The sequence below is a fragment of the Balaenoptera ricei genome, chromosome 5 (genome assembly GCF_028023285.1).
Source record: "Balaenoptera ricei isolate mBalRic1 chromosome 5, mBalRic1.hap2, whole genome shotgun sequence".
Lineage (NCBI taxonomy): Eukaryota > Metazoa > Chordata > Mammalia > Artiodactyla > Balaenopteridae > Balaenoptera > Balaenoptera ricei.
Window position 1 is genome coordinate 33,450,592 of NC_082643.1, and position 16,086 is coordinate 33,466,677.

Below are 16,086 nucleotides of genomic sequence, written 5' to 3' on the forward strand. Positions count from 1 at the left end.
TCCATCACAGATTTTGAATAAGGCACTTATGACACAAAGAAGGAGGGGATGGTGGCAGAGAATCTATTTGGCAGTAGCATTCAGCCTCCAGGAGTGGTGTGGGCAGAAGGGGCATCCGGAGTTCATCAGCAATGGCTATGGTGTCCCTGACAGACCGATTCCATGACATGACTGTATCTGTGGTCCTGTGTCCTGCCTGCCTCTTTCTACCTATTGTCCAAGCCTGACTTCCCAGCCATCCACAATTCAGTTAGGCACTGATTGCCTTCGGGCATTTCCTTTTCTGCTTAAACCAGCCAGAGTCAATTTCTATAGCTTGGACACAAGAACCCTGACTGATACACTAAATCTAAATCCAGAAACAAAAACTTTTATAACAGTTATCTTGAATAACTGTGGAATTTTTCCAAAGAATAGATCAGAGTATCTGATTCCTACTCAGTGAATCATTTGACTTAAAAACAAGCAAACAAACCATCTATTGACCTCATGCCTATCTCTAACCCACAACCCATTTCTTTGCTTTGATTCTGTATTAATTAGGAATAGATTTGGTTAACATAAGAGGGGAAGACATGCAAGTGTTTCTCCTCTCACACTAAAGATGTGCAAAAACAGGCAGTCCATTGAGTCATCAGAGATCAGACTCCTTCTACCACTTTTTCCACTGCATTGGATTTGGATGTTGTGCTCTAAATTACCTCATGGCTCAGGATGGCTGCTCTTGAGGTAAAGTCATCACACCCCACATTCCAGGCAGCAGGAGAAGGGTGAAAATGGTGTTCCTCCCAGCTGAATTGCTTCCTTTTAAGAAGCTTGCCTAGGCGAGTCCGGTCTCAAAATGGAGGTAAAACCACCACCCGGTCGCCCCCAGCCCGACTCTGGCTGCCGCCGCCACGGGAGGAGGAGAGCCATGATCCAGAGGAACCAGAACAGTTGAGAAAACTGTTCATTGGTGGTCTGAGCTTTGAAACTACAGATGATAGCTTAAGAGAACATTTTGAGAAATGGGGCACACTTACAGATTGTGTGGTGATGAGAGACCCCCAAACAAAACGTTCCAGAGGCTTTGGTTTTGTGACTTACTATTGTGTTGAAAAGGGGGATGCAGCAATGGGTGCTCGACCACACAAGGTTGATGGGTATGTAGTGGAACCAAAGAGAGCTGTTTCTAGAGAGGATTCTGTAAAGCCTGGTGCCCATCTAACAGTGAAGAAAATTTTTGTTGGTGGTATTAAAGAAGATACAGAAGAATATAATTTGAGAGACTACTTTGAAAAGTATGGCAAGGTTGAAACCATAGAAGTTATGGAATACAGGCAGAGTGGAAAAAAGAGAGGATTTGCTTTTGTAACTTTTGATGATCGTGATACAGTTGATAAGATTGTTCAGAAATACCACACTCTTAATGGGCATAATTGTGAAGTGAAAAAGGCCCTTTCTAAACAAGAAATGCAATCTGCTGGATCACAAAGAGGTCATGGAGGTGGATCTGGCAGCTTTGTGGGTCATGGAGGAAACTTTGGAGGCGGTGGAGGTAACTGGCCGTGGTGGAAACTCTGGTGGAAGAGGAGGCTATGGTGGTGGAGGTGGTGGCAGCAGAGGTAGTCGTGGAGGAGGTGATGGTGGATATGACGGATTTGGAAGCGGCGGTGGTAACTATGGTGGTGGTCCTGGTTACAGTAGTAGAGGAGGCTATGGTGGTGGTGGGCCAGGATACGGAAACCAAGGTGGAGGATATGGTGGCGGTGGGGGGGGGATATGATGGTTACAGTGAAGGAGGAAATTTTGGAGGTAACTATGGTGGTGGTGGGAGCTATAATGATTTTGGAAATTATAGTGGACAACAGCAGTCAAATTATGGACCCATGAAGGGGGGGCAGTTTTGGTGGAAGAAGCTCGGGAAGTCCCTATGGTAGTGGCTATGGATCTGGTGGTGGATAGGGTAGCAGAAGGTTCTAAAAACTCAGAAGAAAAGGGCTACAGTTCTTAGCAGGAGAGAGAGCGAGGAGTTGTCAGGAAAGCTGCAGGTTACTTTGAGACAGTCGTCCCAAACGCATTAGAGGAACTGCAAAAATCTGCCACAGAAGGAACGATGATCCTTAGTCAGAAAAGTTACTGCAGCTTAAACAGGAAACCCTTCTTGTTCAGGACTGTCCTAGCCACAGTTTGCAAAAAGTGCAGCTATTGATTAATGCAATGTAGTGTCAATTAGATGTACATGCCTGAGGTCTTTTATCTGTTGTAGCTTTGCCTTTTTCTTTTTCTTTTTCTTTTCATTATATCAGGTATATTGCCCTGTAAATTGTGGTAGCGGTACCAGGAATAAAAAATTAAGGAATTTTTAACTTTTCAAAAAAAATAAGAAGCTTGCCTAGAAATACTATGTCAAGAACCTAGTCCTAGGACCACATTTCAGTCTTCAACTACAAGGGAGGCTGGAGAATGAAGCCTTTGTTCCAGGCAGCAAAGACAAGGTAAAGAGGCTTTGCTTCTAAAGTAAAAGGGGAAGATAGGTGTGAAGAAGGCAAATAGTGTCTCTGCCACACCTCCACAGCAAAATTTGTCCCCCCAAATAAAAGTAGTTTATATTCATGCTCCTCTCACTGTCCTCCCATCAGTATTCTCCCACCTCCACCCCCCTGAAACTCTTCTTGTCAAAGTCCCCAACTTCCAAATTGCCACAGCTCATGAAACGTTCCCAACTTGACATTCTTTTACTTCTAAACAGCATGTGACACCATTTACCACTTTCTCCTCTTGCTGTCCACCACCCACTAACTCCTCCTGGTGTCCCCACTCCCTCAATGCCTAGTTCTTCTCAATCTTCTTTGCTGGTTCCTTCTCCCCTGCCCTCTTCTTTGATGACACACTCCCTCCAAGGCAGTGTATACACTCCCCGGCTTTAAATATCGTCTCTATTCTGATGGCTCCTAAAATTATATCCTCAGCCCTGCCCTCTCCTCTGAGTTCCATACTTACGCTGATCTGTGTCTACTCCACATCAACACTTTGCCTCTCATATTCGGCATGCCCAGCATGACACTCCTGATTTCTAAATCAACAAGCAAACAAACAACAAACAAAACGACTGCTACTCAGATTTCCCCCACTGTGTAAATGAATAACCATCTACACAGAGTTGCTCAAACCCAAATACTGCTATTCCTTGATTCCGCGCCTTCTTTTGCACCCACACATTCAGTTCGTAAGTAGAGGGTTGTTAGCGCCACTTCTAAACATATTCCAAGCCTGTCCACTTCCCTCCAGCTCCACAGCTGTCCCCACAGTGCAAAGTTCAGAACCAGCATCATTTCTCACCTGGACTGCAGAACTAGCCACAGAACTGACTTACCTGCTTCCAAACTCCCTCATCCCACTTTAAAATATAAGCCAACCCAAAACCCTTAAATAGCTTCCACTTCTTTTACTAAGAATCAAATCAAATGGCCTATAAGGCTCTTTGTGGTGTGGACTCTGCCTACATCTATGACCCCAGTTCATACTACCCTCTCCCTCTCTAGCTACACTTTAGCCGCACTGGGCCTCTTTCTCCTCCTTCAACACATCAGGCTCATTTTCGTTTTAGATCTCTTGCATTTGCTGTTCCCTCCACCTGTAGTATTATTCCGTCCAAGCGTCATCTGGTTGGCCCCCTTAGCCATTCAGGCATTCAAGTGCCACCGCCTCAGAGACCCCTTTACCAACTCATCTGATACTGTGCCCCACCCACCCACCTGGTCCTCTTTTGCTCTACATGCTTTTTCTTTTTTCTAATAGTCATGACCCTATCCGAAAGTTTTGGGTATTTATGCATTTGCTTATTAGTTGTTTTTCTCCACATTGGAATGTTAGCTCCATTACAGTATCAAGCTTGTCTATATTATTTTCACACTATCCCAGCTGCACCTGAGATAAATATTTGTTAGCTGAACACATGCATGTTTGCACCGTAAGAAACAGCAGGAGGAGGAAGAGAGACTCTGCAATGGAGAGTCCTAACACTCCATCAGTCAGAAGTGGTTTTTATGCAAGTTCCTCCAGTGTGGTGTAAGTACAAGAGAAACCAAACTGGGTCTGGTATGCCCTATGATCTGAACCAGCAAGACATTTCCAGGCATCAGGAAAGACTGAAAGTGAGGAAAAGTGCTATTCAGCCAGAAGGCAAGCAGGGGGACGAGGACAGAGTGTATTCTGAGGGTAGGGTGGTGGCAAGTGGTTCAAAGCCAAGCCAAGAACAGCCTAAGTATATTGAAGTTGCCCTATTATGTGAAGTCTGCAGTGTGGGGCAGGATTGGGGCTAGTTTCTTATAGGAGCTAGAGAAGAGTTATAACCCAGAAGAATCAATCCCAGGGAAGAGAAGACATTTATACATTGGATAGGTGTTGCCATTTAGCCAATGTAGGTCATGTGACAATGACTGCAGTGAAACTGGTCATGATCCCCATTGCTGCAAGTGTGTGAAAGGCCTTCTCCACACCCCCCAAAAATATTAATGCACTGTCTCTTTCCCCAAAACAAATAAAAACATTAGCACTTGTTTACCAGTATAACCATTATTACTTAGGCTAAGTTTGATGTCAATGATCAATGTGGTCCTACAATGCTACTGGATTGTAAATTTCCCTCTAAACCCTGGGGCCATGGGAACATTTCTGTAAGTGGAAATACAAACTAAATAAAATGTGGATCTTTCTAGATAATTACAAGAGCAAAAGTCATAAAAATATTTTTATCCATACTCCCATTCCTCAAAGTGTTTTCAGGTAAATATTTCTACAGAGGAAAAAATTACAATGTACCCATATATTTAATATAGATTATAATTTAAAACCACAGATCAACTAAGTTCCTAACAAAAGAGGTATGTTTAAATATATTTCTGGTATACCAATGAGTGGACTACTAAATTTAATAATGGAAAAATGAAATAAAGCCAAATGGAAAAAGTAGAACACAAATTGTATCTACAGTAAAATTATATGCACACACTGTGTATGTACATGTGTGGATGGATACACAGTGATGTGATGGAGCTGACTTGTATTGTAGGTTTTTGAGAACCAATTGCTACATTTTCAGGGATTTTGCAAGCCAGTTGTTAAACACGGTCATTATGAAAAATTAAACAGATATCTGTATAGTGGAAATACTATGTGCTGGCCACTACTGCACATGTCTTATTTGGTACCTCATGGATGGTTTGAAATTGACCATGATGGCAGCATTTACACCATGGAGACTGGCAAATGCTACAAATCAGGGTTGATTATTTTTGTTATGCTGATTGTCTAGACTTAAGAAAGTGGTAGAGAATATGTTAATAATGCTATTAAACTTGAAATGTGTCCAATCTGTTGTCCTTACATTGTAAGTGGAATTAAAAACTGAGGCAATATTTTGCCAGTATTTGAAAACTTAGCAAAAAATGTGCTCTTCTCACTGACAAATGAGGGAAGATCTTACATTATCAGTCTTTTGTCTTAAGCATTAATGTAAATGAAAATATTAATCAATGTTCATGTTAGACCCACACCTAAAGTGCCAGTTGCTAAACATTTACCAGCACAATACTTTGTGTGCCTGTAAAACTAGAGTTCATGATTGTAAAGAAAGCAACAGATAAACTAAAATTATGGGTGAAATACTAATTTTATTTTATTTATTTTTAAATTTTATTGGAGTATAGTTGATTTACAATGTTGTGTTAGTTTCAGGTGTACAACAAAGTGATTCAGTTATACATATACAAATATTTATTCTTTTTCAGATTCTTTTCCCATATAAGTTATTACAGAATATTGAGTAGAGTTCCCTGTGCTACACAGTATGTCCCTGTTGGTTATCTATTTCATATATAGTAGTATGTGTATGTTTATACCAAGCTCCTAATTTATCCCTCCCCACCACATTTCCCCTTTGGTAATCCTAAATTCGAAATCTGTGAGTCTGTTTCTGTTTTGTAAATAAGTTCATTTATATCATTTAAAAAAATTAAATTCCACATATGAGTGATATCATATCATATTTGTCTTTCCCCTTCTGACTTACTTCACTTAGTATGATAATCTCTAGGTCCATTCATATTGCTGCAAATGGCATTATTTCATTCTTTTTTATGGCCAAGTGATATTCCATTGTACATATGTACCACATACTAATTTTAAATATTTCCATTTGTAATGATTTTAATATAGAGTAATAATTATTTTAAAAGTGAAATAATATAACAAATAAACCTTCCTAGAAATTTTAACATTTTCCAGAAGAAGTAACATTATGGCACAAACACAATGAATTATTTATCTCTTGACTTTCTTTCCTTCCACAAGTATCGAGCCCCTACCATTAGCAAGGCACTGTTTTATCCCTGATCTTATAAAGCTTATAAATCTTGTGTGGAGTCAGAAATAAAACAAATAATTGTAAAAACAAATATTTAAATGTCAATTTTGTTAAATATGTAAAAGGAGAAGACTAGGAAACCTAGACTAGGAGGATAGGGAGGGCATCTTTTAGGAAACGAACTTTAAGCTTATATTACAAGTAAGAATAGGAGTTAGCTCAACAAAGAGGGTAGAGAAGAGCATCCCCAGCAGAGGGAACAGCATAAGCAAAGGCCCTGAGGGAGGACAAAGCTTAACCTAAGGACACATCAGTGTAGTGTGGAGTGGCCAAGGCATATAGGGCTGGGTCTGAGTGCCAAGGCTGGAACCACATTGTACAGGGCTTTACAGACTATGGTAAGGGCTCTGACTGTTCTTCTAAGAGTAATGAGAAGCCATCACTGAATCTTAAAATTGTTTGGAGAGTAGATGCAATGAAAATTAAGAATCAAGGTAGCTCCACTGGGTTCCAAGTGAGAATTATCTGCAACATAGAAAGTGGTATAATCAAATCCTTTTTTCTTTTGCTTTACATCATACTTCATGATAATTGGGATAACATAGAGGAAGATCCAAAGGTCTTTGTCCCATCAGATCTGGGAAATCTAAAGGAAATAATATCATTAGAATGCTTTAATTTGGCCTCCCTATATTTAGTTCAGATTGGAACCTGGTCTTTTGAGATTCAGATATAAGTATTTCAAGCCACCCAACCCACACGGTCCAATCCCTTTCCAAGATTATTGCAGATTCTCAGGGACTTCAGTTTGCCTGGTTCCTGGGGCACATGAAGTTATTCCAGACACATTTGAAATCTTGTTCTTTTCCTACTCAATCCTAGAATCAGCCTTACCTAGCTTCCTTCCTTCCTTCGTTCCTCCTACCTCCCTCCCTTCTCCCCCTTTCCTCTCCTCCTCTGCCTCCTCCTCCTCCTTTTCTTTTTCTGACTGTTTTCCTCTCTCTCTCTCTTTTGCTCTCTCATTCTCACTCTTGCTCTCCTAAAATGAATTCATCCTGATACCTCCAATACTGACCCAAAATTTCAGGGTTCCTTCTTGTTTCTCCCTTTTCCTGTTTGTAACCCCCTTTTCTTACAATGAAAAACTTGACTCCCTTTATCCTCAATATACTGACCTACTTGCTCATGCCAAGAATACACAATTTTTTTTTCAGAATTGCTAAACCATACCACTGAGAAAACACATCATCTGTATTTTGTTAAATAAAGACACTGCAGTTCAGAATGCTTAAGTGATTTGCTTGAGAGACTAGGAAATGGCAGAGCCAAGATTTTCCTTCTATTCTGACTCCTTCTTCCGCGTCCTTCCCACCATTTCTGTTTTTTCAAGACATGAAGCAAAATAATGACTCTAAATATTTTATCTCTACTTATAATTCATTAGCCCCACATATTCAAATAGTACTCAAGGTGTCAGAAACATTAGGGAGTGAGGATGTTGACAGTTTCGACTGGAGTTTTTTGAGTAAGTTCTATACTTTTCATGAGGCAAACATTAAATTCAGAAGCCACTTTAAAAATGACATGATTTTTACCATGTATTTTTTGAAAAATTAGCCAATGAGATCAGTGAATTAATTCTAATTAGATGGAAATAGATTATCATGAGCTAATTTTGACTCCCGTGAGTTTTTTCTCCACCCTCACACCCTAGAGAAGTGAGCTAAGCAGAAAGGTAAAAATTAGCCCACTTCCTTAGATGGGTGGGGTATTTGTTTGCTAGAGAATCACAGGGTTAAGATTCTAACATTTGATGAAATACTGCCATTTACAGCAACATGGATGGACTTAGAGATTATCATACTAAGTGAAGTAAGTCAGACAGAGAAAGATAAATATCATATGTTATCACTTATTTGTGGAATCTAAAATATGATACAAATGAACTTATTTACAAAACAGAAACAGACGCACAGACACAGAGAACAGACTTGTGGTTACCAAAGGGGAAAGGGGGGATAAATTAGGAGGTTGGGATTAGCAGATACAGTCCACTATATACAAAACAGATAAACAACAAAGACTTACTATATAGCACAGGGAACTATATTCAATATCCTGTATAAGCTATACATAATACCTTTCATAAGCTATAATGAAAAAGAATATATATATGTATAACTGAATCACTTTGCTGTACACCAGAATCTAACACAATGTTGTAAATTAAATATACTTCAGTTTAAAAAAAAGATTCTAACATTTGAGATCGTGCATAAAATTTTTTATGTAATTTAAGGCAATCACATTGTGTTGCCAGTTTGCACACTCAAGTCACCTTTGTAGGGCTACTAGAAAGGACATAGATGCCAGAGTCCATGTTTCACTAGGCAGGTTTAGGCCTCAGAGTATAAATAGGTTAACTGAAAATAGAAGCAGTTTTTTTTTTTCCCTTGAGCAAGAATACCTAGGTAAGAAGCATTGTAATTAGAATGTATACAGTAATTACAGATGTACTCCTGTACATCAAATGTGTTATACTCCTCAAAATCTACTATTTCATGGTCTTTGAAGCAACCATTACGATATCATGATGGTGAAGCTGTAATTAGAAGCTAAGTCGTACCAACACATTTTTGCAAAACAAAGTGAAAAATATTACCCTTTTCTTCTTCAGGGGAAACAATAAGCAGATTTTACCCATAGTGCTAAAAAATTAAGAAGTATTAGGAGTAAATAGGAAAGGCAACTCTATCTCACTCTGTGGGCCCCTGGAGGGCAGTTCTGCAGACTTTCTCTTCCTGGGACAGCCTGAAGCCACCAGGGAAAAGATGCAACAGAGTATGAGATAAACTGGAGGAGTTAATGAGCCACCACTGATTACTAGAACGCCACTATCCTTGAGGCCTTATTTGTAAAAAGGATTTTTAAGTGGATTTTCAAGGAATACAGCTTTTGCCCAAAAAACCTGTAGAAAAAACCAAAATACTATGGTCTGCTGTGGGTGGTGGGATGTGATGAGGCTGGTGGAGTATTATCTCCTCCAAGGACATTGGGGCATGGGCTGGGGCCCCAAGTGTCAGCCCCTCGCTGGCTCCGCCCACCTTTGGGTACCACTTAGTCTCCACTGCAACACCTTGCCATAGTAGGTGCTCAGTGAATCATGCACAAATATCTCACATGAATGACACACTGCACAAAGCAATGAGATGAGGGTTAGGGAGTGACTCAAGAGTCTGGTGGGGCGGGGAGAGCACAGATTACTGGGTTCATTCTTAAGTTGGAGAAGTCAGGGGAGGACCTGTGTTTTGTATACAGAAACGTAATCTTCACAACTACCTGGTGACCATCCTTTTCCCCATTCGGCACATAGGGAATTGAAGCTTAGAGAAGTCTGATATTGCCCAAGCCACGTGGCGGATGGGATCCATTTACTCATTATACTCCAAATGCTTACTCTACATCATGCTGGGAAGCTATGTTAGTTGAAGAAAAAATATTTTGTGTCTTTGGAATAATATTTGTGTCTGGCCAGTGGCAATCAGGTGATCATCAGCAGGTACAGAAACACTCCTCTCACCAAAGAATGAAAACGTTGTATTTTTCCTGGGCTAGGCTGGCAGAAGAACTGTATAGTTGATGATTCATGCCCTGTATGTGAATGCAAATGGGCGTGTTAGGCCCAGGATATGCACACCCCCAGGTTTGCTCGGCTCTGCCTGCTTGCTCCATGAAGAGCCCTAGCCACTGTCACCCATTTCCAAACTCCCAGAGCTCTTCCAGAACCCCCTTGAGGGCGGGCCGGGCGTGGACACAATCTCCATTACACCCATGATGGCAGGACCTATGGCAGCCCTGGTACCCAGGCCTAATCTGCCTGGTTCCACAGAAGTTCTGCCCCTGGCAAAGTACGGTACCCCCAGCTGGGTAATCTGCCTTCCCAGTGGGGCCGTGTAATTCGGCTAGTGTGGGTTACAGGAGGCAAACTAATCCATGCAAAGGAAATGTATTATAAGGGTCTGCTTTTTGCCAGGCACTGTTTCAGAACCTGGGGAGTCCATGGTGAACCAGTTCTCAAGAAGCTCATATTCTCTTGGGGAACCTCAGGTTATCTGACTTGGAGCCGGTGCTTTTAACCTCAACGGCACATTGCCAATTCCAGTGACCCACCTGATACATGTATGTTCTTTTTTTTAAATTATTTTTATTTTATACTGAGTCGAGTTGATTTACAATGTTGTGTTAGTTTCAGGTGTACAGCAAAGTGATTCAGTTATACATACACATATAGCTATTCTCTTCCAAATTCTCTTCCCTCTTAGGTTATTACAGAATACTGAGCAGAGTTCCCTGTGCTATACAGTAGGTCCTTGTTGGTTATCTATTTCATTTTATTTTTTATTTTTATTTTTTTGGCCACACCATGCGGCACGGGGGATCTTAGTTCCCCGACCAGGGATCGAACCTGCATCCCCTGCGTTGGAAGTGCGGAGTCTTAACCACTGGACCGCCAGGGAAGTCCCAATTACCTATTTTAAATATAGCAATGTGTATATATATATATATATATATATATATATATATATATATATATATATATATATATATATGTCAGTCCCAGACTCCCAATTTATCCCTTCCCCCACCTTCTCCCTTTGGTAACCATGAGTTTGTTTTCTAAGTCTGTGAGTCTGTTTCTGTCTTGAAAATCAGTTCATTTGTTTCATTTTTTTTAGATTCCACATATAAGCAATATCATATGATATTTGTCTCTCTCTGTCTGACTTACTTCTGTATGTTCTAATTCTCACTGCAATATTTGGTAAGAAATGAGAAACTAAATATATAGGGATCCGTTATAACAAAAACATCCCCAAATGCTGAATCTCCAAGAGTCCTACTATTATCCCTAAATAACATTGGAGGGTGTGTTGGGCGTGACTCAACGCAGGAAACAGAAACCACTCTTCACATTTTAAACAGAAAAGGATTTAACACATGGAATTAGGTGCTAATAAAATGCTTGGCAGAGCTTGGTCTCTAGAAATGAAATGTAGAACCACTCCTTAGAACCAACTCACTGGGAAGCTATTCCTCTGAGGCTACTATTTGAACAACTGAGCTCAAGAACATATGGTCATAACTGTAGTGGAGAAATGAGGAAGTGGGAATGAAGACGCTGAACGTGGCATTCAGCTTCCTCTCCGCAGCAACACCTGTGAATACATAGAAACCTGGATAATGGACACGGTAACACCACTAGCAGAAAACTTCACATTTCATGACCTTGTTTGCCAATGGAATAAGGCAAAAGTCGAGAAAATGGCCTCTACTTCACTTCTGCCTCCCAAATCTCATGCAAGTGCACCAAATTGGAAGAAACTACCACGGGAAATGAAATAGAAAAACATACTAGAAGAATGATCAAATAAAAGTTGAATTAGCAAGTCCACAATGCCCAACACACAGAAGGAAAGACTGAGTTTACCATGTTGAATGATCACTATGGAATTACCAGTTAAGTCACATCTCCAACCTAGTGCCTAGTATAACATCCTATACATATTAGATACTCAATGAAAAATTTAATAAATAAAAGAATGAATCAATGAATAAATGCATTGTGGATGTCACAAAAATAAACTGTAATGGCTTTTTTCTTTTATTCTTTTTTAAAAATATTCCTAAATGATGTAGTGATGGTTGTTTTGTTCAAATACAAACTGAAATATTCTTAACTGTCTCACTTCCCTTTTGTGTCTATCTAAGCAGCTTTTAGAAAGCTCAGGAAGTAAAATAAATTTTTAAAAATAGAAGAAATCTAGATTTTTTTTCTCCTTCCTTTTGTTGGACAATGAATTTCCCTTTCAAACTTTTGTGGTTATTATTGCTAAATGTTTCCTCCAAGGAGAAGTCTTCCTATTTTGTTTATTTTTAGAAACTTAAGGTTGCATACAGAGAAGGCTTTTGAAAACTGGAATCTCAAAAGGGAACTTCTAGGCAATGGCTCTTTATCTAGACCAGGATAGCAGCAACTTTGAGTAGATTATAAGAATATAGCCCTGCAGTGCGTCAACCTCTGATCTTCTTTGTTCCACATTAAAGAGCATTTTTCAAGACTACTTTTCATTCTCTTTCCCTGTAGCATATAGACAACCAAATCCACTTAACCCTAACAAAAAGTCATCCAGATGTTTCCTTGCTTAAATTGGAACTAATTAGGATTGGCACTAAGTTGTACAAAGTATTATCATAGAATGTTGGAACCAAAAGGAATTTTAAGTCATACAGTGCTACTCTCTTGTTTGTAGGTGAACCTCTTGTTTGTAGGTGAGCAAACTGACATACAGTGAGGTTGAATATTATTCTGTATATTCAGCCGCTACTCCTTACTTTGGAAACATTCTCTCACGTATATTTGTTCATCCAGTAAATATTTAGTGTATATGGTACACAGAGCACTGTACGAGGACTTGTATGGAGATGCTGGGATGATTCCAGGCACGTATCCCAAGACTACATCCAATAAGCCACACACAGATCCAACCACATAGGACTGACTGCATGAAAAGAATATGCATTTTCATGACTGTTCATTCCTTACCTGGGTTTCCCCCACAAGACCCAATCTCTCCCTCTCTTCATGTCAAAATCCTGTGCATTCTTCAAAGCCCAATTCAGTTGTTAGTTACTGCTATGGTCCGAATGTTTGTGTTCCCTCCAAATTCATATGTTGAAATCCTAATGCCCAATGTGATAGTATTAGGAGGTGGGACCTTTAGGAGGTGCTTAGGTCATGAGGGTGGAGCCCTCATGAATAGGATTAATGCCCTTAAAAAGAGACCCTACAGAGCTCCCTAGCCCTTTCTGACATGTGAGGATACAACGAGAAGTCTGCATCCTGGAAGAGAGGCCTCCCCTGACCATGCTGGCACCCTGATCTCAGACTTCCAGTCTCCAGAACTGTGAGCAATACATTTCTGTTGTTTATAAGCTACCCAGTCTGTGGTTTTCTGTTAAAGCAGCCAAAACAGACTAAGACAGTTACCAAATGAAGACTTTCTCAAACCGTGCAATCACAATTGATTACTACCTTTTAAGAATTTCCAAAAGATTTCTTTTGTTTTTCTGTTATGGCATGTATCAGGTTGTCGTCTGGTGGGGTAGATATTTTGTAGATGGGTACATATCTATTTTCGATGTGGTTCCAGCACCGTGGTAGACTAAAATAACAAGGAATCCCAGTAGCTATAAACCCTTAGGAACACTGGATAAAAAATAACAACAACAACAAAAAGTTTTTACAGTAAATTTTTATCTGAAAGAAATGGAGTCCTCAAGTATATACATAGGGAATTGAAAGCCAGAGTGATAAATATAAGAACTGAGACTGTGGCAACTTGGGGGAGCTGATGGAAACAGTGGCATTGATTTGGTAAGACCAGGGTTTTAATGCCCAGCAGGAACAAAAGCCGTCTTCGGCCCACCTGAAGGGGAGCAGGAACAGAGATGCCTACATAAGGCCAGGACTCTCCAAAGCTACAATCCCAGCCAAAGAGGACCAAAAATCTCCGCCAACAATATCAAGAAATGACAGTTAACTCTGTGTAGGAAAAAACATGACTTCTGTGAAAAATAAAAATTCCAAACCTATTGCTTTCATTGGTGTGTAATCTGAATTTACTTTACCTGATCCTGCAGGAAAACTCAAGCCTAGAAATTATCATGGTCCTGGGCCAGTGTTGCCTCCAGTACACCAGGAGGATGTTAATATTAAACTCTGCTACCCATGCAGCATGGAATGAGCACAGACAAAAATGAGCCTCACTGCAGGGGAGCTCATAATAAAAATTCACATAGAATGCAAAAGAAAGAATCACGGATATAAACAGAAGATTTTTTAATCTCAAAATTTGGTATATAGAAAAACAATCTGAAAGAGACCATAACCTAAGTAAGTGTTTTAAATTTTGAACATCTAAAAGGCATCGAAAAAACAAACAAATGGTAATTCACCATAAAAGAAAAGCCAAAAATTTTGAACAAATTCGAACATCTGAAGCCAAGTCCCTTTAAAACCGAGTTCCCTTACAGAATTAATGATTTATCTCTCTATCCAAATCTTTATTGCCTTTTTTGTCCCCTCTGACCTCAATCCTGTGCTAACGGAACACTAATCCACCAGAATCAGATGACTGAGATTGTTGTTGTCGATAATATTGTTAATGTACTAAAATTGTTGATGTCACCATTAAACGTACAAGCTCGGGTTGTTTCTCCAGGGCAAGATGAGCTAACAGATCTCCGAGCCATAGACCACCTGGCCAAAAAAAATCATAAACCAGAGACAACCTGATTCCCAAAACTATGATTAAGATATGTCACAAGATGATGATTAACCCCAGCTTCTTTGTTCTTCCCCTTTAAAAATACCCCCTAACTCAAGGACCAAGTTGGAGTGGATCTGAGGCTTGTCTCCCACTCCCTTGCCTGGCGCCCCCCAATAAATCCTTTCTTTGTTGCAAACTCCCACTGTCAGAGTCTGGCTTTCTGAGCTGCAGGCACATGAATCTTTGCTCGGTTACACATCTAGAAATGAATGGTCATTTAAATTTACCACTGGACACATGGGTTAAGCAGATTAGAGCCAGCTGAAGAAGGAATTAGTAAACTTGAAGATACATTTGAACAAATTTTCCTCACTGTAGGACAGTTAAAGAAATAGAAAATATGAAAAGGCATGGAGAAAAAATTTGAAGGTCCAACTTACATCTAACAGGAATTATAGAATGAGAGAATAGACAGGATATGGGAGATAAAATATTTGGAGAGATAATGGCTGGTTGATAAAAATCAGTTGATTAAATATATATTTTCCTCTTTTGCTAGATAACTGACTGCTTTGGGGCATAAACTATTCATATTTATATTCTTAGAGCATTGTAAGAATTCATTAAATATACATTGAATTAGTATAATGGAAGTGTACAAATATCAATAAAGGACAAATATTAAAAATAAGATGTGAGGGACTTCCCTGGTGGTGCAGTGGTTAAGAATCCACCTGCCAATGCAGGGGACATGGGTTCGAGCCCTGGTCTGGGAAGATCTCACATGCCACGGAGCAACTAAGCCCGTGCGCCACAACTACTGAAGCCTGCACACTTAGAGCCCGTGCTCTGCAACAAGACAAGCCCCCACTCACCACAACTAGAGAAAAGCCCATGTGCAGCAATGAAGACCCAATGCAGCTAAAAATAAATAAATAAATAAATAAATAAATAAATAAATAAATAAATAAATAAATTTATTTTAAAAGAAAAAGATGTGAGAGGTATTACTAGAGAAATACAAAGAACGTGCTACTGATGAAGACTTTATAGCAAGAAATTGCTTACAGCTGGGATTATTAGAGAAGAATTCATGGAAGAGGGAAAGGAGTACAATTTGGCAGGTAGGAGGGAGGGGTTGGCCATTCCAAACAAACAGGATGACCTAACAAAGGCAGAGAGTGGGAAAGGGCAAAAAGCATTCAAGAAAAAGCAAGTGGTGCATTTTGGTTAAATTGTATATCTAAGGACTAGTTGTGGGAGATCAAAGAAACAGAGCCAGATGATGTAGGTCTTGAATGTCAGACTAAATATTTTGGACTAGTCGAGAAAGAAAAAGCACCTCAAGTAAGTCATTGCTGGAGGTGTTTCAACAGTGGGGTGACAAGATCAGAACTGTTGTTTAAGAAG

At 39.8% G+C, this 16,086-nt stretch overlaps 1 pseudogene; it reads left to right on the forward strand.

Moving 5' to 3' along the window:
- The first annotated feature begins 841 nt into the window (after positions 1 to 841).
- Positions 842 to 1,765, forward strand: LOC132366776 (heterogeneous nuclear ribonucleoprotein A3-like; annotated as a pseudogene).
- Positions 1,766 to 16,086: the final 14,321 nt, after the last annotated feature.